We start from the raw sequence: 22,327 nt of genomic DNA on the forward strand, positions 1-22,327 counted from the left end.
CCTCTTTACAACAGCGCTGGCTGGTCTTGGTGAGTGAAGCGAGCAGGGAGGAACCCCCTAGTATATATATAGCCCACGAAGCAGTGAAAAACAACAAACTTTAAAAAGCAATGAAAAAACAGACATCACTACCTAGTGTTTGGGTTGTACGCTTCAACACGTGGTGACAGGTACAGCGACTTGAACGGAGGCTGGCGCATGAGTGAGGAGGGCACCACGTGGCTCCCTGCTCCTGATTTCCCGCTTCCCCCTCCCCTCAGCTCACAGCCTCTGCTACAAGCGAGCTATGATACTTGACAGAATGAGAGAAGTCGCAAAATCAACTGGAATGTTCAAGCAAATTATAGAAAAAAACCCAATCTAAATCCGTTAAGTAGTTCTCTCGTGAAAAGCAGACAGACATACAGACAGAAGTTGTTTTTATATATATATATATATACTAAAATCTATCTATCTATCTATCTATCTATCTATCTATCTATCTATCTATCTATCTATCTATCTATCTATCTATCTATTGTGATATTTGGCCGGCTTGTCATCTCGGCCAATACCCCCAGGCCGCCAGATAGAGCCCTCCCTGCAGTATGGAAGTGCCCTGAAGACCAGCAGGGAGTCATGGATGCTGTAGTTTTTATCCTCAGCCCTGCTGGATACCTCAGGGGCCGCAAGAGGGTGCTGCAGGGAGGACCGAGGACTCATTTGTGCCCTATGACCCGGAAGTTTATCATAGGAAGAGCGACGGGCTTCCGGGGTGAAGAAAAGAACTTTTACCTGACCCGGAAGTGACTGAGGATCACATGGACTGGGGATTGAGAACACTTCTGTGTCAGGGAATATAAAGGGACTGTGGGAGCTCCCAGACGACGAGCTGAGCTGGGTGGAAGGGTGGCAACGCGTCCGGGAGCTGGAGGATTGGTTTATTGTGTTTATTATTGTAGTATTTGTTATTATATGAGTATTGTGGTGGAGAGTGTGCTTTGTACACTGTGGCAACAAAATAAAGTCAACAATTGGACTTTTACCTGGTGTCTGGAGTCGTGGACAGGGGTTCAAGGGAGCGAGAGCGCCCCCTATCTATCTATCTATCTATCTATCTATCTATCTATCTATCTATCTATCTATCTATCTATCTATCTATCAATTGTATTTGCCAACCAGTTTTAAGGATTTGGGGGGCCTAGGCCTATGCTGGCAGTATCACAGAAAGAGCAGGAATCAGACCTGAACATGTCAGTTCTGTTTATTTAGCTTTGTCAATCAAAGTCCATACCAATGACAGGATGAGAGTGTGCAGACACTCCACAGGCAAACACCAAACTGGAATTTTAATCCAGTCCTCTGGAGCTGTCAGTCAGCTGTGCTAATTACTATGCCACCGAGCTACTCTTATTTCATGTTCCATCATGCAGTAATTACAGATATACAGTATATGTCTTTGTCTTGTTTATTGAGTTCTTGTTGAATATTATAATTAAATAAATGCACAGTTTTTATTTTAAACAGTGTGTTTAGGCGGGAATCATGACCACAGAGTGCACTTCACGTACTGCAGAGTGTAATTTGCCTAGAAATACAGAACTGCACATTTAGACTTTAGACAAGTGTAATGATGCATTGAGCCAGTGATGGGATTTGAACCTCTCACCGTTTCTGATGTGTGGAAAGGCAGAGCATTTTGAATTCGGATTTGAGTGAATGTGTTCCTTGCCTTTGTTTAGGAACATGAAATTTACAAAGGCAGCGCACAGACAAATTTCCATAGGAAGGCATAACGCCTCTGCTTACACCCCATGCAAGATACAGCCCAACCATCCATCCATCCATTATCCAACCCGCTATATCCTAACTACAGCCCAGTCTTGGCTTGAAAAATATTTTTGGTTTTGCTTTAATTATCCTTTGAATTATACAAGTTCCTGCGGTGAGTTGGCACCCTGCCCAGGATTGGTTCCTGCCTTGTGCCCTGTGTTGGCTGGGATTGGCTCCAGCAGACCCCCGTGACCCTGTGTTCGGATTCAGCGGGTTGGAAAATGGATGGATGGATTAAACAAGTTTGGCCTGCACTGGCACAGTAGGTAGAGCTGCCGCCTAAATTACGAGCATCCTGGGTTAAAATTTGGTGCCCAGTTGGAGTCTCTCTGAGTGCGTTTTTCCCAGGGTAACCTGGTTTTGCCCCCAACCTCCAATCACCAAAGACAGGCAGATTAGGTCAAAGAATGATTCCAAATTAGTGAAGAGAACACACAAATTGTAATTTCATGAATAATTAAAGAATAACCAGAAATATTTGTCAGCACAAAGTTGGACTGTACCTTGCATGGTGTGTTCATGTGCATGAATGGGCCCTGGAATGGCCTCGTGCCTGGTGCTGCTAGACTCTGAATTGGATGAGAATGCTGTGTTAAGTCTCAGTGACTGTGCTGACTGTGAAAGGCGCTATATAATGATTCAGTATTGTCTCTGTTTGGAAAATCTGAAGTCATTCAGGTATTCCTAAAGCCTGTCGTTAACCTTTTTATATTTTACTTGCTGTTTTATCCGATATGAAGAACCATTTTAGATGGGGCCGTCTAGCTGTAAAGCTTTCTTCTTCTGGTGGTGGTTGAATTGATTGTTTTTCAGAGCATGCTGTCGTACTTACTACGTGCTCATCTTATTCTTGATCGAGGTGTTCTGTTATAATGTTTTCAAATATAAAGAAATGTAAAAAACACTACCGCACAGGTTAACACATTAGCCACACAAAAGCATGTATGACGGAAATAGATAAAGAGGTTGGCGTGACACATATTGAATATTCTTTAGATTTGAGAAATATTACAAAATGATGTTATCATCTTTAATGACGAGTTTTGGACGTTGACAAGGATAGCATTCAAATTGTTGTGCTTTAAATAGTCTCTTGAACTGGGCTCGATGCTGGCACCGAGCTCCATTACTATAAATACTGTCTAATAGCCGTCACCGCCCCTTTGCCCATGCCACCATTTATAATAGCGACATTCACCAGGACGTGCCTACTTACACTAAGCACTTAGTGACTTGTTTTTCTTCCTGTTGTTGTTGCTTATTTTTTTTTACATTCTTTAATTTTTATATATTTAATATTAATATTCTTTATTTTTACATTTTTTTTAATATTCTTTATACGGCTTTAGCTGTATGTGGAGATTTAAGAACTCACTCAGTCATTTTTAACTATTATTTTTATTTTTGTGCCAGGACTTTAATATTTTTGGCCAAACTCTGTTGGCTCCCAGACAGTGAGCCCTGTGGATCTGCTCCATCTCGGCTTCTTACCACTTACAGTAATTGCCCTTCACATGCATTCTCACCCCGGGTATCATCCACTCTGTGAAATTACAACTGGCACTGATGATATAAGAGCTGTACAATGAATTTAGCGGAGCTAAGTGCTTTAGTTAAAAAATATGAGCACAGCTGCTGCCTGCTGGACTTGTTCTTGCGTCAGTCTGTGGAGATAAATCTTGGGCTTTTTTTCGGTTGTTCAACACATTATGCAAAGGTGAAGCTTAAAATAACATTGGTGCAGGTTCACGTGTCGTCAGTGGCTTTTACAGAAAGAGTTTATGTTATTAAAATTATGTCGACGTTATTTGTGAACACACTGATTAGTTCTTTCTTTCTTTCTTTCTTTTTTTTTCTTATAATTCCAGGAATGTCGCATGAACTCCTGGCCTGCTTTTAATTGGTGCAGATTTTTCATAACATCCATTTGTTTGTGCGGGTTTTCCTAAGTACCCTGGTTGCCTCCCACACGGGGGCACAACAAGCTGTTTTGAAGTGAGTATGCAGGAGGTTTTTTTTGTCCCTGTAGCTATATGCCTCAGTCAGCATGGCGCTTAACAGCTTTCACCTCCCTTGTAGACAGAGCACTATATTTTAATCTGCCGTGATCGTTAAGGGGAAGATGGTTGGGAGTCTCTTTTCAGTGCAGAGTGCTGTACCTGAATCTGTCATGATGGTGGGGCTGGAGTCTTCTTGAAAACAGAGTTGTGTACTTTCACCCACTGTGAACAGCCGAGATTATTACATAAATAAGTGAGGCTGTTTATGGGACTCCACAACACTATCCAGGACTTTAATGACCTCTTAGGCACAGCCATCAGCAGTGTGTCTGCCTGCAGAGAGAGTGTCAACCTTGGCAATGACATTCATGTCTCTGGTGACTCTTCCTATGAAGTCAGTAGACGGATTGGGAGAGCATGGGGGGTCATGAGGTTGCTGGAAAGTTGTGTTGGGCTCCCGATACCTTTGCAAAAGGGATGAAGGTCCAATTGTTTAGAGTACTGGTGCTTCCTATCTTGCTATATTGCTTTGAGACATGGATGCTATCCAGTGACCTGAGATGAAGACTGGGCTCCTTCAGTACTGTGTCTCTTCAGAGAATCCTTGAGTACCGTTGGTTTGACTTTGTGTTGCTCATGGAGTCCTAAACGAGGCACATTACCTGCATTGTGAGGAAGCGTCAGTTACGGCACTAGGGCCATGTGGCGTGATTCCCCAAGGGTGATCTAACTCTTTGCTGAGGACTCAAGTGGCTGGACCAGGCCAATGGGACACTGACGTAACACCTGGCTGTGGCAGATAGAGGGTCATTTCCAGATGGTGGGACAGGGCTGCGTGTCTTCCTGGGGGGTTGGCGACCGGGATCCCAAGCTGTTTCATTGTGCGGTGGGTGCAGCAACGTGCTGTACCAATGCATGCTCCCCAACCTGACCTGACCTGACACCAATGTGAGCTCCTATGCACTGCACCATCTTCATCATCGCTATTTGACCGCTGCTCTCACCTCTCAAAGACATGCATGTTGGTTGAACTGGCTCAGTGTCATGTACTGTAATGTATTGGGGTCAAAGCATTTCATTGAGGGTCAGTTCTCACTTTGGCCCCAATGATGATGGCTTACGTTTTAGCTCAGTGAATCGCTACAAACAAATGAGTACGTTTATAAAATGGGTGATGGAGGACTGGAAGGATTAATTGACTGTCATCCCATGCCAGGCTGGTTACTTCTTCTGTGCTCAAACTCCAGCTTCCATGAATCTGTAACTGTAAAATGGAGGAAGGAGTAATTTATGAGTCTCTTTAGACAACGGTGTCTGCTAAACCAAAAGAAAATATCAAACAGATTATATTTTACTCAAGACTCTTGACTAGTGATGAGCAAAACAATTTGCTTAAAATTGAATTCACAGTGAAAGTCACAAAAAAAAATTTTGTAAAAAAATAAATGACATCTCACTTTCTGCAAAACGTGCCACTGACACAAGAAGAAAGCTCTTACTTCTAGTCTGGGAGAATTTTCATGCATTGATTCTGAATAAATTGTAATTCAAGAAAGAATAAGAGACAGATGGTAAAAGGTGAAGACCAGCCAGTACCCCGTTTAATGCGATCAAACTGTACAAAAATAAAAAGTCCAAATAGCAGGCAATGATTGGGGATGTTGCTCATTGAAGCCTTTCTTGTTAGGTTTTGTTTTTTGGGGATTTCTCGGTCATCCGTGCCCTCTGGAATCTGGTTTGTGAATGTTAGTTCTGTTCTTTGGTAGAAGAAGTAAGAACTATGTGGCTGAACTGGATAGTAACATCAGTGGGCTTTGTCGTTCAGGCTGTGAGAAAAACAAGAACCTGTTAGGCGACCACTCACCTGGTTTGTGAGTCCTTACCAAAAAATATACACCTGGGTGCTCCCGATTTGTGCACATGGGACAACATCTACCTGTCATTTAGTATTTAAGTATAGACCTCTAATCAGGAAAAAAACAGGAGACTCATTTCCTGTCTTGTGTAGATGTTTTGTTGAGTCATCAGGAATGAGATGTGTTTGTACTGGTAAGAAGGTGTCCATTTTTCTAATGATAATGAAAGTCTTGGCATTCACAATCCTAAAGATGCATCAGAGACAGAAATGACACTGCATGTGATTCCAGCAGTTGTTAGGTAATGGTTGGGAGGGTGAGGATGCCAGTGACTTTCCATGTTATTAGATTTTTCCAGTAGAGAAAATACAGTAATTTGCATGTTGGTGTGTCTTTGTGTGGAAAATATGCAGCATGTCACATTTTTTAGAAAACGCACTGCACCTCCACAGTGATAGAACGATAGGCATAGCATTTTGGATAGGCTACCTCCATTGGAAATTCTGAATCCCTCAATGTGTTTAAGAAGCAGCATTTGAAGCCTCTCCTGTTTGGCAAATTTCTGTCTAACTGATTAGGTTTTGTAACCTAGGAATTGTAATGAGCTTGCATTTTGTTCTGAACTCTTCGCTTGTGATGACCAACTTGGTAACCTCGTCCTGTAACTCTTGTTCCCAAATAGTCCCCCAGACTGATGTTACTCGATTACATGGATCTCTTTTGTAATTCACTTTGGACAAATATATCTGCTAAGTGTTTAAATGGACATGGACATAGAATTGATTTTGATAAGTATGCAGGTAATTACCTTTGTGTGACAACAGGAAAAAATGCAGGTAAACATGGAAGTGCGCATGAGTTTTTCGGAAGAAGTATTTCTTGTTTTCTACCCCAAAATAACCTTTAAAATCACCAGGAACTCATTTTAGAGAGTTTCATGATATTGTCAGTAAAACATATTTTACTGACAATACTTTACGCAAGTTAAAACTTCCCTGTTTTGCTCACTACTACTGTTAACCCATACAAACATGTTTATGCTCCTACTGGTTTTCTGATAAACGTCCATCCATCCATCCATCCATCCATCCATCAGTTTTCCATGCCCCCTTTTTCCCAGCAAGGCTCACAACACATATCCCCTAAAAAAATGGTGTACCTCAGGAACCTTTGTTGGGTGGTTTCCAGTCACCTAAAGTGTTCCTTATTTGTTTAGTGGATTTTCTTTCTAAACTTTCATCATTATATATTGTGAAGCAGAAAATGGTTCTACGTGTCAAAACTCTTGAACTCGAGTAATATTTTTAACATTTTTGCAAAATAAATAACACCTATTATGGACTGAAGGGCATCTTCATTGGGTCTACAAGAAATAAAAGCAGATATTGATTTAGAAAATTTTTACAATGGAGCCCTTCTTTCTCAATGCTAGAATGCAATTTAATTTGTCTTTTTGTAATTAATAAATTAATTTATAGTGTCCTCCCATCTGTCTAACCTTAGCCAACAGATGCTGAGCAACCAAACTACACAGGAAGAATTCCCATCTGCCCAACCCCGCTTGCATATTCCCTTCACTTCCACATCTGCTGTTTCAGCAGAGTCAACAGCTCCTTTGTCCTCTTGAACTTCTGCTGGTCATTTACATTTGCATTTATACTAATTTCTTTTTTCATCCTTTTATTTTCCTTGCAGTACATTTTTGCCCTGTGAGACCCTACAGGCTCAGCTGGGTTTTGCATATAACAGAACACAATGTGTTATACTGTATGTAACTTCATGTTTTATTTCTGTGAAACTCAAAAGTAATGCATTACATTTTTTTTCAGTGATTTGATTTTTATCAGTTTCTTCATCATTTAGTCAGTTAATGTTGTGTAATGGGAAGTATGGCTGAATGTTTAAGCTTGGATAATGAAATATAAGCTTGTCACTTTGTCCCCCAACTCTGTAGTCTCATTGAAAAAGTCACATAGTCTCCTCGTGCTATAACTGTACAATAATTTGAAAGGTGATTTGGATAAAAGGTTTACCTTATATGATATAAGACAGACACATGTTGAAGTGTTGGGATACCAGTCTGAAAAAACTATTTATTGCACAAAAACAAAAAAAAGGTAAGTAACACAGTTTCATTGAAGTTGACAGTCAAGTGATCTCTGTATTAAAGTTGTTCCTGGAGCCACAATGTCTCCAGACCCGATGCAGGTTCCTGAATGAATTCCAACTTCTGGGTTCACTGATGCTTATATGTGTCCCATGGTGGAAAGGGAGGGACTTATTGACTGAATGTGGAAGTGACATCAGTGCTCTTCCTGTCAGGAATTATCTGTTCTGCGGGCAAAAAGGGAAGAGAAGGTCAGTGAAAGTGCTCCCACTCTCTGGGGAATAGTATCACATGTATCTCTAATGCCCTTCAAGATGCTCCAGAAGTACTGGTGTCTGACAAATTACATACTGTGCTTAAATTTAAAGTGGATATACAGACTTGATCTAATGAAGCAACATTTCAATTTTGCAATTTTGCACATATGTTGCGCAGTCCCATGGTTCCAGTGATCCAGCATCTTTGGCTCATCTGAGCAATTTGACTTGGGAGACACACATAAAAATGAATAAGAAAAATACTAGTCAGCCATGAATCAATATCTGTCATTATTATTATAGCACAAAAAATAGACGTGTTGGCCCTTGTTATCTCAATTACACGGGACTTGGTTGAACCTTGTCACTGTGGATTTTTAAGGCTTTGTCTTTAGCCTGGTTATCAAACTATTTGTTCAGCTTTGTACTATCTATCTATCTATCTATCTATCTATCTATCTATCTATCTATCTATCTATCTATCTATCTATCTATCTATCTATCTATCTATCTATCTATCTAATCCTGCCTACTATACTATCTATCTATCTATCTATCTATCTATCTATCTATCTATCTATCTATCTATCTATCTATCTATCTATCTATAATTATGGATACATATCATAATCAAAATAATATGAATCCAGCTTCCATATATCAATTTGTTGTCTGTGGGGGTTTTCCTCTGGGTTGTGGACTAAGCCCCGGACACAGACAGGCAGACATGTTAAATGCACCACCACACATTTATTTACAACTATTATGTACAATTAATAAAGTGCCACACAACCCCCAAGACTCCCCAAAGTCCAGGCCTCACACTGCCTCTTTGCTTCAGGCCACCTCCTTGTCCTCTCCTCCAAGACCTTGTCTCCTTCTCTCCCGACTCCATGCCTTGAATGAAGGGAGGTGGCCCCTTTTATAACCACCCAGATGTGCTCCAGGTGTCTTTCAGTTACCTTCCGCCGACACTCCCCTGTGTGGCGGAAGCACCTGCTGTGTACTCGGAAGCACTCCTGGTGTCCCCAATCCGCTTCCCCCCCAGCACTTCCAGGTGTGGCTGAAGGGCTGAGGTCCAAAGCTCTCTAGGCATTGGGGGCGCCCCCTGGCGGTGACCACGGGCCCCTACAGGGTTGAGCTTCCAAGCTCTCTACCTGAGGTCCCCAAAACAACCAGGGTGGTCGCCCCCTCGTGGTCTGGAGGAGGCGCAAGCCCTCCTCTGATCCTCCTGGGCGTCCCGACTAGTTAGCAGCCCCAGGCACACGCCACAGTTACTCTCTTTATCCTCCCTCACATACTTGAATTTGTCTTGCTGCTTTTTAAAATTACTCAACAAGAAGTATCACACAGGTCTATGAGAGACAAAAGCTCACAATATATGCACACAGTATTATAGTGCAGGATGTCCAGGACATATTCACAGTGCATTGCCATTGTACAAGCAGTACAAGCTCATTGACTTTGTTTCATTGATGGCGGGACGCCGGCACCTGTTGCATCAACAGGGTCCCCAGTTCTTCCATACACCTTGATCGGAGACCATGTGTCATTTCCTCACAGTGCTTGCTGATTCACAGGATAGCTCAAAACCTGGAATGTCATTCGAATCTCTATGCTTTCAGGGAGACACATTTGCAAGATTATTAAGATTTATAAAGGTAAATTACTCAATTTGTACTTAAAATTTATACACTGAGTTAAAAACTTATTTTTTAGCTCAAATTTGTTCAACCACAGTACTGTATGTGGTTCAATTTGTGGTTCAAAAATAAGAAATTTGACTTTTTCATCTTGAAATGTGATATTAGTTTTGTAAGGGGTGGAAACACAAATCAAGAGGTTCTAGGGGTGTGGGGCACTGATTTACGTGGAGATGAAGAGCTGGTGTGAGCTGGGTAGTGAGTGTATCACTGTGATACCAAATTGATCAAAATATACAACAACAGTAAAGACTAGTGGTTGAGGTGAACTGACAACAGGACTCTTGACCAATAAATGGGGGGAAGAGGCGGGTCTTCAATCAGACAGTCCTATGTGAAACAATATTTCTGAAAAACAAATGCCTGCATTTTGCCCATTGTGAGCATACAACTAAATGATTTGAAGTGTGGATTATGTGAGATGAGTATCATGGACTTTTGATAGTGTTTGCTGTGGTTCAGCATTGCTCTTCACAGATTCCTATTGTACCAAAACGTGTGTTATCTCTGTTTTCCACAAAAACACCAGATTACAAAATCCTCTGTACCAACAGTACAAACCAAATGGGGTGAGTAACATATTAAAAATATATCTTTATGGGCAGAGCATTCCTTTAAGACGTATAGGCAGCCACAGGCAAGATGAAAGGTAAGTCCAACTTGAAGACTGGTAGGAAGAGAAATTTGAATACTTGGGTTGAACTTGAGGAAGATGTAAAAATTGAGGAGTGGAAATATTAGCCACAAAACGTTTGCATGAAGTCTTCAGATGACATTATAGGCAACAGAGGCAATTCACCAGCTTAGTTGCCAGTTCGTCGCCATCAGGGATTTTTTTGGAGTGTGATTTAGTCTACATATGATGAGTGTTTGGATGGTGAAAGGTTATTGTAAAATGTGTTGTCCCTCCATGTAGATGGGTCACTTGGGAAAATTCCTGAGATTAAAGGGATTTATTTCAAGAACATAGAGCAGCATTTCCCAAACATTTTTGCTATAGAACACTTCACGAAGCGTAATATACTTTTGGGACACTTATATTAGTGGTACAAAATATAAATGAGCAATACACAGGTCTTAATTTAAGCAAAATCAGCACAATAATATTCATATAGAAATTATAAGAAAACTACAGTTGCACTTACATTGTAATACTTAATGTAACAAACAACAGATTATATTTTCGAAAAGAATCAAAAGCCAATTTATAATGAGATTTGTGTTTCTAGGCCATGTCCATGTCCATGTCCATGTCCATCCTCTTCCGCTTATCCAAGGTCGGGTCGCGGGGTTAGCAGCTTAAGTAGAGAAGCCCAGACTTCCCCCTCCCCGGCCACTTCTTCCAGCTCTTCCGGGAGAATCCCAAGGCGTTCCCAGGCCAGCCGGGAGACATAGTCCCTCCAGCGTGTCCTGGGTCTTCCCCGGGCCTCCTCCCGGTTGGACCTGCCCGGAACACCTCACCAGGGAGGCGTCCAGGAGGCATCCTGATCAGATGCCCGAGCCACCTCATCTGACTCCTCTCGATGCGGAGGAGCAGCGGCTCTACTCTGAGCCCCTCCCGGATGACTGAGCTTCTCACCCTATCTTTAAGGGAAAGCCCAGACACCCTGCGGAGGAAACTCATTTCAGCCGCTTGTATTCGCGATCTCGTTCTTTCGGTCACTACCCATAGCTCATGACCATAGGTGAGGGTAGGAGCGTAGATCGACTGGTAAATTGAGAGCTTTGCCTTATGGCTCAGCTCTTTTTTTACCACGACAGACCGATGCAGAGCCCGCATCACTGCGGATGCCGCACCGATCCGCCTGTCAATCTCACGATCCATTCTTCCCTCACTCGTGAACAAGACCCCGAGATACTTAAACTCCTCCACTTGGGGCAGGACCTACACATGATCTACATTTCTAGGCCATAGAATCACAAATTCTTTTGATATCAGATGTACCAGATATCTGGTGTAGCATCAAATCTATTTCTATACTTTGTTTTGGTTGCTGCATAATAACAAAAAGCCAGTGGAGTTCACATGTCAAATGTTGTTTAACCTTTTTAATCCTCAAGAACACAGTAAACAATTATATTTGAGCAACAATACTGGAAAGAAGATGGGCAGCTAATGACAAACACAGTCTCCTGCAATCTTGCACAAGTAAACCATGGCAAAAGGAAGTAATACTTAAACTCTTCTCTTAAGATAGCCAAGAAATTATTTAATGGGAGGTCTCTATTAAATCAGTGAAGCTTTCATAATAATTTGGTGTGAAGATGACTGGCTTAGCTGGAATTATCAATAGATTTATCTATCCATCCATTATCCAACCCGCTATATCCTAACTACAGGGTCACGGGGGTCTGCTGGAGCCAATCCCACCCAACACAGGGCGCAAGACAGGAAACAAACCCCAGGCAGGGCGCCAGCCCACCGCAGTCAATAGATTTAGAACCCAAAATTTATTATCGGTGGATTTGTGAAAAAATTGCAAGAGAGATGATTGCGAATCACGTAAGCGTTCAAAAATGGCACAGGGATGACGTGCGTATTTGGTAATATATTGACCTTTAAATAATGTTTGCAGTCATTTTAGCAACAAAGTGTATTATTTTGATTGCTGAAGTAAGTAGGGTTGATAGAAAAACTGAGTTCATCCATCAAATGTTATTTACAGTTGTGCTTGAAAGTTTGTGAACCCTTTAGAATTTTCTATATTTCTGCATAAATATGACCTAAAACATCATCAGATTTTCACTCAAGTCCTAAAAGTAGATAAAGAGAAACCAGTTAAACAAATGAGACAAAAATATTATACTTGGTCATTTATTTATTAAGGAAAATGATTGAATATTACATATTTGTGAGTGTCAAAAGTATGTGAACCTTTGCTTTCAGTATCTGGTGTGTCCCCCCTTTTCATCAATAACTGCAACTAAACGTTTACGGTAACTTTTGCTCATTCCTGCACACCGGCTTGGAGGGATTTGAGCCCATTCCTCCATACAGAACAGCTTCAACTCTGGGATGTTGGTGGGTTTCCTCACATGAACTGCTCGCTTCAGGTCGTTCCACAACATTTTGATTGGTCAAGTCAGGACTTTGACTTGGCCATTCCAAAACATTAACTTTATTCTTCTTTAACCATTCTTTGGTAAAATGACTTGTGTGCTTAGGGTCGTTGTCTTGCTGCATGACCCACCTTCTCTTAAGATTCAGTTCATGGACAGATGTCCTGACATTTTCCTTTAGAATTCTCTGATATAATTCAGAATTCATTGTTCCATCAATGAAGGCAAGCCGTCCTGGCCCAGATACATCAACACAGGCCCAAACCATGATACTACCACCACCATGTTTCACAGATGGGATAAGGTTCTTATGCTGGAATGCAGTGTTTTCCTTTCTCCAAACATAACGCTTTTCATTTAAACCAAAAGTTCTATTTTGGTCTCATCCGTCCACAAAACATTCTTCCAATAGCCTTCTGGTTTGTCCACGTGATCTTTAGCAAACTGCAGACGAGCAGCAATGTTTTTTGGAGAGCAGTGGCTTTCTCCTTGCAACCCTGCCATGCACACCATTGTTGTTCAGTGTTCTCCTGATGGTGGACTCATGAACATGAACATTAGCCAATGTGAGAGAGGCCTTCAGTTGCTTAGAAGTTACCCTGGGGTCCTTTGTGACCTCGCAGACTACTACACGCCTTGTTCTTGGAGTGATCTTTGTTGGTTGACCACTCCCGGGGAGGGTAACAATGGTCTTGAATTTCCTCCATGGGTACACAATCTGTCTGACTGTGGATTGGTGGAGTCCAAACTCTTTAGAGATGGTTTTGTAACCTTTAACAGCCTGATGAGCATCAACAACTCTTTTTGTGAGGTCCTCAGAAATCTCCTTTGTTCGTGCCATGATACACTTCCACAAACATGTGTTGTGAAGAGCAGACTTTGATAGATCCTGTTCTTTAAATAACACAGGGTGCCCACTCACACCTGATTGTCATCCCATTGATTGAAAACACCGGACTCGAATTTCACCTTCAAACTAACTGCTAATTCTAGAGGTTCACATATTTTTGCCACTCACAAATATGTAATATTCGATCATTTTCCTCAATAAATAAATGACCAAGTATAATATTTTTGTCTCATTTGTTTAACTGGTTTCTCTTTATCTACTTTTAGGACTTGAGTGAAAATCTGATGATGTTTTAGGTCAAATTTATGCAGAAATATAGAAAATTCTAAAGGGTTCACAAACTTTCAAGCACCACTGTTACCCTCTGAATCCTAAAGAACACAGCAAACAATTATCACCGTGCACAAGGTGCAATAACACTGGAACGAAGTTGGACAGCTAATGGCAAATGCAGTTTCTTGGCAAACAGCTTTGTGCTCCTACAGCAAGGTCGTCTCACAATGAAAATCGGTGAAAAAGTAAAGTCTGCATTCGACTTGAATCAAAGCACGTTGTGTGGAACACTTTGACTTTATTAGTCAAAATAGCTGAGGCATAATGAAAAAGAAAAAAATGTAAGATATGCGTGCCAATCAGCTTTCATTTTTGTGTTGTCTGTTTACATAGCAAATTTAGGTCGCCTCCCTACCTTGCACAATGCTGCCAATTAATTTCCATTATTTTATTATTTGTGCACCCGACAGAGATCAATGATTTGTCTCTGGGGCTGACACTCAAGCAGAGTTGGCTGTTATGTTCGGCTATTGCCTACAGAAAACAAAGAATGCAATCATTATTGATTCATTTTCTAATTAAAGGCACAATATCAGGTGGCAAAGAGTTTTAGTAACCGGGGCTTTATTAGAGAGAGAAGAGCTCAGTTAAGATTTATAGCAGTTGATTTGGATTCGTGAGCCTCCAGGGCTGTCTTAGTGACATTCAAAAGACTCTCAAGAACAAAGTCAAAAACTAATTGCAACAGATCTTTGCTGTGGTTTCCAAATCGTTTGCACCCGGGAGATCTTGCTTATTGTTCAGAGAAAATGTGCGTACGCCCTCATTATTATATTCAGCATGGATGGTTATTAGCGGCAAATTACACAGAACAAAACTGTACCTTTGGACTTCCTGTTTCCCTACCCTGTCATTTCCATATTTAGAAGTTACTATTTTTAATTTCACAATTTTCTTTTTTTTTTTTTGAATTAGGCGTGTGTAATGCTGATATTCATTCTAGGGCTGCATTGCATGCTTGGTTATATTTATTTCAGCAGATGGAGCTATAATTTTCTCAAAAGTTTCTTTTACAATCCTTGGCACAAAGAAAGGCGAGAAGTAAAGTGGCACCGTGCCGCCTACCAGAAGACCCTGCAGTCCTCGATGGCTGCTCGTCAGCACTGCCTGCCTTTAGTTCTCATTCCAAGTAGGCTGCTACTTTATGCATTATTGACACAGCCTTGTTGCAACGTTAAGAGAGGTGGCTTTGTTTGTGTTTAAGTAATGCTTCTAAATCGCATAATGACAAGCTAAGCTTACTTCTCAATCCATTGCACAGCAGGGATATCCTGTGGTTGCCTCTTCAACCATTCAAAGCAGTTAACTATACATTTTTGTACATTTTATGATTCCCCCCCCAGCTTTTAAAGATTTTTCGTTCCACTCATATTTTTAATAATTTCCATTTCAACTACTAGTTGAACATTTTTAACAACTTAAAGTGCATGGAGATAAGCATTAAAAAGGCTGATCTAAGCCCCCACCTTTTAAAGGAAAACGTGGACAAACTAGAATGTGCTCCTTCACCATTATGAAAGCCCGCAGGCTACTGTGACCTAGCGGCTAAGGCTTTGGACTGTAATCCACAAGGCCGTCTGTTCGGTCCCCATTGCTGACTCACTTTGTGAGCCTGAGTGACTTGTTTACATTGTTAATGCTCAAGATGTAGAAATCCGATACTACTATTAAAAGAGGCGGTATGAGACTGTGATATAAATTTGGATTGGATGAAGATCTTTATATATAATATGCTACCGTGGCTCTTCGTTTGTTTATCCAGGATTTTAAATCACATGTAGCTCATAAAACCGTTTGATCTATTGACCTGAAATTTGGTACACATATACTACCTGACGTCTATTATCCTCTTCCAGGGTAATGATTGACCTTCAAGGTTATTGCTCTTTTTATTTTTATTTTATTTTATTGTAGAATCAACTTTCGACAGTGGCCAGCAGGGCGGCCGTGCAGCACATGCGTACGGGCGCCGTTCTCATCCCTACCACCTTCGCCGACACTTCCTCTACCTCTTCATATCTTAAATCATTCTTGAGGTAGATTGAAGACTTGCCAGCTTAAGTGAAAAATTTAAGAAAAAGTACTAAGTAATTGCAACACAAACACTGACTTAATCAGTTTTAATGCGAAAAGATGCAGACGAAAGAAGAGAAGAAGCGGGCTGCTAGGGCAGAGAAAAGAAGAGCTGTTCAGGAAGCCGCAAGTGCATCAACCTCTGAGCAAACAAATGGTAAACGTAGAGAGAAGAGGATGAAAACTAGGAATGCTCAAGTCAAGTGTATTCCATGCAGTGTGTCGTTACTGGGATTTATATATGTTCACATTGGATGAAAAACAACAGTAGGGGTTTGTATTGAAAAGATTTTGACACAAGTGCGGAGACTATTCCCTTCATCAAACCTGTCAGGTTAACAATGCTGATTTTGGAATAAAAATTCTGGTTGGGCTTAGTGTCAGCAGATTGCAAGAAGGGGAGAAGACATCGTGAGAAGAAGGAGTCCTACTGTTAGAGAGTGAGTACAACATCAGATGAGAGGGACTGAGCGCACACAATAGAGAGAGATATGTATAAGAGCAAGCCTTATGATTCTGCAACTCCTGATTAAATCCATTGTTCTGGGTACGTAACTGAGGGTGAGTCTGGGGAAGCATTCTGGCTTGGATCAGCTCATAGAGTTGGAGCAAGTAACTGCAGATGGTATTGACTCTGAACCAAAGTGAGTAGTGTTAGGCAGAGTTCAGTGGTGTGAATGTGCAGGCAGGGGATGTGGCAGAAAAGGGATAACTAGAGTCACATAGAAGGAGCTGTGGAATAATGACAAGGAGAATTTGGAGAGTGTCTGAGGGAGGAGGGTGTCTGTACTTCACAATGAATTAGATTACCAGCATAAGTGAATTTAAAATGTCAATCAAAAAATGCATTACAAATCAACAAAAATGAAAATATGTGTGCATATTATTTTCTCATACAGTACAAACACCAAAGCCATAATATTAAAATATATTTCATCTCAAATCAAATACTCACCACTGAAAGCAGAAATGCAAATGAATGTTCATTCAGTTAAAGATGCACTTTATGGCTAATAAATAGAAGTTAAACATTCACTGTTTAACACTAGAATTACCGGAGCCTACGAAAAAACTCTGTACTTCCGGCCCACCTTAAATCCCATCACACCTCTCTGTCAGCGTCTTTTGTCCTGTAAATGTTCCGATAAAGACAAGCAGTAAGCAGCCTCCCCCCAACGCTGCAGAATGTACACAGAATTCTCCTAGCTCATGCCTTGATTATCTGGGAGTGAAGTGCTGGAGTTTTAGAGTGGAAACAATAGATCGTTATTTGGAACACATGCATTTCATGTGTGTTCTGTTTCTACAATAATCTGTGTAAACACATTGTTAAAACAGAAACGTTTTTCATATTTTAGCAATAAATGACAAAATGTTGGCATAAACTATATAATTTGTGAGAAGGAACCATAAAGTTTTGATTGCTGCACATGAGCAAATGTGTAACGTTATGTTGAAAACATGTGGGATCAAAAGGTCCTGCCCAAGTAACCCAGATGCAGGTTAGCAGTGCCAGACACAAAGGAAAATTCTCCATCTCCAAAAAGACATGTTTTTCTAGATAAGAAACTGCATTGAGTATATAATGAAAATTGTAATATCATGACAACTTAGTTGGATTTGCTAATAAACATTTTAATAGTACTGTGATGGACCAATGCCCATTTCAGGGTTTGTTCCAGCTTTGTACCCTATTTTAGTTAGAATAGACTCCAGCACCCTCTGACACTCTGGTCTGGTTTAAGCGGGGTAGAAAATGACATGCCATCTAGAAAGTATGTTAAATAATTCAGACTAGTTTACTATTAATTACATTTTTTGCAAAACACTAATTTTTGCTGGGAATGGTTAGGAGGCAATGCTCCAGTTGTTTCTGAAGGAGAGACGCCACTGCAGGTTAGCTAATAGTAAACAAGATCCCAAAATATCTAATCCAGACATTTTTGAAAAAGTTTTAAGGCTTTCCGCTTCAAGTAAATGACTTGGTACTTAGATCCAGACTCCCACAACAGCTTGTGTGAAGATGTGCATATTGGCCTAAGGCACAAAATTACACCGAGCAAAACAACATTCAGTGACCTTTCATAAATGCCATACTATGAATATATATGCAAGAGACAATTGTGGGACTAGATAGATAGATAGATAGATAGATAGATAGATAGATAGATAGATAGAAACCTGAGCTATTTAAATAAACAAACAAATAAATAAATAATTATTACAGTATAATATTTATTTATTTGCATACTCACACACTATGGCCTTAACATACACCAGAATGACAAAAAGTAAGAAAATTTAAAAAGGAAAGAATTTTTCTGATTTGGCAGTCCCAGTTAGGTGGCACTGTGGTACAGTGGTAGTGCTGCTGCCTCACAGTAAGGAGACCTGGGTTCGCTTCCCGGGTCCTCCCTGTGTGGAGTTTGCATGTTCTCCTCGAGTCTGTGTGGGTTTTCTCCGGGTGCTCCGGTTATCTCCCACAGTCTAAAGACATGCAGGTTAGGTGCATTGGTGATCCTAAATTGTCCCTAGTGTGTGCTTGGTGTGTGGGTGTGTGCCCTGCGGTGTGCGGGCATCCTGTCCAGGGTTTGTTTCCTGCCTCTGTATTGGCTCCAGCAGACCCCCGCGACCCTGTAGTTAGGATATAGCGGGTTGGATAATGGATGAATGGCAGTCCCAGTGAGGCATCAGGCAGGTGTGTTGCTGTTGGTGTGAAGGACCCCCTGTAGAGTTTCTTGACACTGTTATGCTGAATAATTCACTTTGTGAAAGTCCTCACTGTTAGTGTGTTGGAAAAAGAATGTGCAGCATTGTTCATAGTGGCACTCAGTTTCGTTTTAACACTACTACCTCCCGTGGTTCCAGAGTGTGTCCCATAACTTTAGGCTGCCCTTTTAATTGAATTGTTAATTCAGTAATCAAGGCTGCCTTTTATCGGTCTGGGGGAGAAAGTGAACTGAAAAATGTCTCTCCCCTGGTCCTTACATTATCGGGGTGTCCACCACAACTTATTAAAGATTAGAAATAAATGAATGTGTTCTTACCTGTACTCCATTTGTAGAGATGTGTCAGATTTGAACAGGCGTCACATCAGAGTCACATCTTAGGATTGCTCTGATGTCAGAAAAGACCAGGAGTAAACGTTCAGTGTAAAATGTACACTTATGATAAGCCACTTGACTGTAAAATACATAGTTGCCTAAATTCAAAATTATGGTAACACTAATGGATTATTTTTATCTCGACCACACCTTTTCCGATCGATGGATAGGTCATGGTGGACCATTGCCATGGCCTCCACACTCCCCTGATTTGACACCCAGTGATTTCTGGTTATGGGGTATGGTAAAGGAGCACGTCTGTATTGAAGGAAAGTTTGTAATATCAATGACGAGAAGGACAGAATACGGACTGTGGTATCATCTATTCCCCGTGAACATGTTGGCCCGGGCTTTAAATGGTACTGTTGCTCGTTGGTTTTTGTGTGTTGAACATGATAGCAAACAGGTCGAGACATTCCTGCAAATCATCTTGCACATATGAAGTATGTTTTGTGAATAAATTGTTTCCGCCGTTCAAATGTTACCATAATTTTGACTCACCCTATACTTCCCATCTCATGCCCACTATGTGACCCCATGTAAGTCACTTGAATTGTTTCCAAATGTAAAAAATTTATTCACAAACAACTGTGCAATGAATGTATACTTGTCGAGTTCCCATGGCTGGTGTTCACTGTTGAAATGTGTGGTATAAAATAAAAGTTATTAATTATATATCGCTAAAATTTTGGAAAATAATATATATTTCTTCACATGCCTTTAAGCATGTTTATTGTTTTTCTTTTTGCATATATCTTTAAATTGTTGACTAAAGGAGAACTTTGATGACAGAGGTATGAAAATATTACTGCAACTCCCTAAACAACAGTTATATATCTGGTAAGAACACGTTGGCCGTCCATATCATATTCTGGTGCTGGTTGTTTACTGATATTTTTCTCCTCCTTATTATTAATCTCATGTGCTATCCTGTGTACCATCAGTCCAATCACCTATAATTAACTGTAGGACGATTTAACCGTGCATTATTGAGAAATAGATGTAACAGAGCAGCGTTCATCGATGAAGTCTGAATTCAGTCTGATGCGAGTGAGAGTTATGCCATTGCGGATTTTAACAAAGACATCAACAAAGAAGTCAGTCCCACATGAAACTGCAACCATCGATTAGAAAAAGCTTTCTAATTGCCCTGGAAAGGTATGGGCTGGGTTGTGCATTAATTTGTGTAAGTGCTTTTGTAATGCTGACATCTGCTGATGTACCGTAAGTAATTCATGACATCCCCCTACTCACCCCGGAGGACCATCCCCCTACCATTTACTTAGCGTAATAAAGAAATAGTCAAAGAAACTGACAGACGCAGCAAAAATGCCTGTCTGCACACCATATGGACCCAGATCAATAAGTTTGAAGGAGGAGGCTGCAGCAGTGAGTCACGTCGCTGATTTAATTTCCTAATGCATTCTCTAAAGCAAAGATTTAACCCTGCAAGGTAAAAAAAATACCAAAAATTGGAGGCATATAAATAATGAAATCAAGTACTGGTCAAGGAAGTGACTCAGGGTGTAGTATTTGTGAGATTACATGATACACGGATAATGAGGGACTCAATAAACGTAAAAAGATGTAAACTACAAACGCCGGGCCTTTAATATTTTTAAATAACCTTGTAAAAACTAGCAGCCCAAATCATTAGCAGCTGCATACTGAATTAACTCTTAATTGCATTGTGACAATCCAGGTTGACGATACTAAAAGGGATCTTAGGTTTAGGGTCAGGTCAGGAAGAACCAAATCCCAGCATCATAAAGCATGGCACATATCTTTTGTGGAATAAAATGTAATTGGAACTATTTGGGCTACATTCTTAATACTGTACATTTGTTATTGTGCAGAAATGAACAGCTAATACCTTCTGTATATTTTCTGAACCACAATTTCTGTTGTCGGGTTCTGAGGATCAACAGTATATTGAACTGAAACCAGATATAGAATGGATCTACCTCTACATCGAATCTCAGGCCATTGTAGGGCAGGCACACTTGCTTAAGACTGCACATGCACACTTGAGCCAGCTTAGAGTTGCCAGTTAAACTTAAAGTAATTTGTTATATAAGAGGAACCCAAAGTGCCAGGAGAAAACCCAGTAGGCACAGGAGGGAGACACAAAAATGAGGAATTAAGCCTAGGTTGCTGGGGCTATGAAACACACAGTAGCAGTAACATGCTGCAGCTGATTTCATCACAAATCCAACTTCCAAAAGCAGTCTAATCAGAGTGTGAGTGAGCAGTGCTCAGCAATCACACTAAGATCAAGTTGGGTCTACAGCTGCTCTAAATACAGTAGATGCAGAGAAATAGACAGGAAAACCCTGTTTATTGTAGACCTGTTGGTCAAGTCAGATGGTGCTGGGTGCAAGCAGCTAGTGCACTTTGGAAGATGGAGTGGAGTGGAATGGAGTGGTGAGGAGAGGAGTTGCTTCCATCCAGTCATATGACAGAGTGTTATGGATACTAAGAACTAGTTGAAGAGCAGGGCTGTGGAGTCGGAGTCGGAGTCGAGGAGTCGGAGTTGGAGACATTTTTGGGTACCTGGAGTCGGAGTCGGAGTCGGCAAAAAATTAACCGACTTCGACTCCTACTAAATTTAAATGGGAATTAAAAAAGTAAGTTGAAATGTCCCAATTCACAAACAGTCATAATGAACTACTTCTCTGCTGTAAGAATAAAGCCCAATGCATGCAGTGAATAATGTTACTGCAAAACGAACATGTCAAGTAACCATGAAGCATGCTTTTCATTGACTGTATGCGTCACTATATGGGATGTAATGCACAGGTAAGGTGCGGCACCGCTTTCCATTGTGTCGTGTTCCACTGTTACAGGGAACTGTGAACCTAGCCTAAACCCCCATACATTTACAGATGCACTGCCGATTTTTCGGCCGTTCAACGAGTCATCACGCGTCAAACGGCTGAAAAATCATCTGGTATGTTCTCAGCTCCGTCAGCTCCCCTTCGCTATGCGCTAGTGAAGGGGGCCGAAGGAGCCGAGAACCTGAATCTCCATACCTGTCTCCAGCAGAGGCTCGTTCTGCTGATCAGCTGGCCGGTGATTGACACAATGCACTAAACTTCCGGCTGGCTGACAGAGGAGACAGCCACTGCAGCAGACAGAGGCATCACATTACTTTGGATGGGGGCGGTGGTCG

General features: G+C 41.0%; 1 protein-coding gene across 3 annotated transcripts in view; it reads left to right on the forward strand.

The window, feature by feature from the left end:
- Nucleotides 1–22,327, forward strand: part of pcbp4 (poly(rC) binding protein 4) — a 181,772-nt gene that overhangs the window by 14,183 nt on the left and 145,262 nt on the right. For 2 of the 3 annotated variants that reach the window (XM_039770815.1, XM_039770813.1), the window contains exon 2: nt 3,681–3,807. The exons of the other annotated variant lie outside the window; for it this stretch is intronic. The gene's annotated coding sequence lies outside the window, so the exon portion shown is untranslated. The remainder of the gene's footprint in view (nt 1–3,680; nt 3,808–22,327) is intronic. 3 annotated transcript variants of the gene reach the window in all.

Source organism: Polypterus senegalus, chromosome 12 (assembly GCF_016835505.1).
Source record: "Polypterus senegalus isolate Bchr_013 chromosome 12, ASM1683550v1, whole genome shotgun sequence".
Lineage (NCBI taxonomy): Eukaryota > Metazoa > Chordata > Cladistia > Polypteriformes > Polypteridae > Polypterus > Polypterus senegalus.